This window comes from Sceloporus undulatus, unplaced genomic scaffold (genome assembly GCF_019175285.1).
Source record: "Sceloporus undulatus isolate JIND9_A2432 ecotype Alabama unplaced genomic scaffold, SceUnd_v1.1 scaffold_4983, whole genome shotgun sequence".
Taxonomy (NCBI): domain Eukaryota; kingdom Metazoa; phylum Chordata; class Lepidosauria; order Squamata; family Phrynosomatidae; genus Sceloporus; species Sceloporus undulatus.
In genome coordinates, this window is record NW_024807903.1 from 1,620 (window position 1) to 3,503 (window position 1,884).

The 1,884-nt window shown below is 45.9% G+C and overlaps 1 non-coding gene across 1 annotated transcript; it reads right to left on the reverse strand.

Moving 5' to 3' along the window:
• Nucleotides 1–1,809: 1,809 nt before the first annotated feature.
• TRNAE-CUC lies at nt 1,810–1,881 on the reverse strand. Its single transcript has one exon. It is a non-coding gene; the product is annotated as a tRNA-Glu (tRNA).
• Nucleotides 1,882–1,884: the final 3 nt, after the last annotated feature.

Below are 1,884 nucleotides of genomic sequence, written 5' to 3' on the forward strand. Positions count from 1 at the left end.
TGTATGACAGTTAGCCTTTAAGAAAGCTCTGGTGGTGCCACAATAAGCTACAGTTCCCAGGATTCCCTAGCACTGAGCCAGGGCAGTCTCAAAACTGGATTATTTCTGCTGTGTGTTTTGGACCAAAGTGCTGTCAAACCAGATTACTTCTGCAGTGCAGATGGGTCTTATCATGTCAGGAGGAAGAAGAGGATCTAGGAAGACCACAGATGGGGCCCATCTGTTTTCCTCTGCAACGCACAGCTCTAGATCTCCATCCATGCATTAAATGCATGCATTCAGAGACACAGAGGATGCATGTTCCTGGGAGGAGGGAATCCCTGTTCCAGACAATACAGGGAATTACAATTAGGGGAGACCTTTTTCTTTTCTGGCCATTTTCTATGGGGGTGGTGATAGCCATCCAAAAAGTCCTCTTTGCAGATGTCTGCAAAGGGATGCTGAGTGTTTATGCATTGCAAGGGAATATACTGGAAGGAAATGCATTGCAAGGAGGGGAAGGAAGGGCAAGAAATGCACTGCAAGGGAATGAATTGCTAGCAAATAAAAGAAGGGAATGAATTTGCAAGAGAATAAACGAGCATGGAATGAGTTGCATGGAAATGAAGGGAATAAACTGCAAGGAAAGAAAGAAATGCAAGCAATGCCTTGCAAGGGAAGAAAGTGCAAGCAAATTAAAAGAAGGGAATGAACTGCAAAGGAATACATTGCAAGTAAATAAAGCAAGGGAATAACATTGCGATGAAATACATGGGAAGAGAATAAAATTGCAAGGACATAAAGGAAGGGACTGAATGGCAAGAAATGTATTGCAAAGCAAGGGAATGAATTGCAAGTAAATAAAGTAAGGGAATAAAATTGCAAAGGAATAAGGAAAGGATTGCAAGGAAATAAACTGGTAAGGAATACATTGCGAATTAGTAAAGAAAATTAATAAAACAGCAAGGAAATGGAGGGAATGAAGTGCAAGGAAATAAACTGCAAGGAAATGAAGGAAATACTGTACATTGCAAGGGGGCAAACTGCAAGGAAATAAATGGCAAGGCAATGCCTTGCAAGGAAGTACATTGCAAGGGAATGAATTTTAAGGAAATGAAGGAAATACATTGCAAGGAAATGAAGTGCAAGGAAATAAAGGCAGGAGATACATTGCAAGGGAATGAACCGAAAGGGAACAAACTGCAAGAAAACAGGGAATAAATTGCAAGGAAATGCCTTGCAAGGAACTACAGGCCCCTTGTTGCCCCAGAAGGGCGAGTGCTGCCTTCCCTTTCCCTCTCCTTGCTTCCTTGCCTTGCACTGCCTTGCATATTGCACAACAGCATCCTTCCTCCTGGATTGGAAGGAGGGGTTTGGGGGCTGAGATGCTCTCGCTTACCGCATGCGGTGGAGGCTGGAGGGGCCTTAGAGGGCCAAGGGAGGCTCTGGAGTCCTGCCAGCCATGGGTCTACTCGGGAGTAAGCCCCCTCCAGCCCAGACTGGGGCTTGCTGGGAAGCCAAGAGGGGAGGAAAGGATTTGCTCCGAGTCTGACGTTGCAGAGGCGAGCTTCTCTCTCTTGCAAAGGGCGCCTCGCTCGCTCGCTCGTTCCCTGGAAGCCGATTACTTTGCAGCAGAGCAAATCCAGATCAAGGAGGCGCAGCTGCAGCTTTTGCAAAGAGGTAGAAAATCCTTACAGCAGGAAATGCAAACGCATCTGGCTCCTTTGCAACGTCCTGCAATTGCACCATGAAGCATTGGGAATTTGGGTACTAAAAGTAATAATAATAATAATAGTAATAAATGAAATGAAAGTTGACTCAAAAGGCCTGTTCCCTGACCGGGAATCGAACCCGGGCCGCGGCGGTGAGAGCGCCGAATCCTAACCACTAGACCACCAGGGAAAG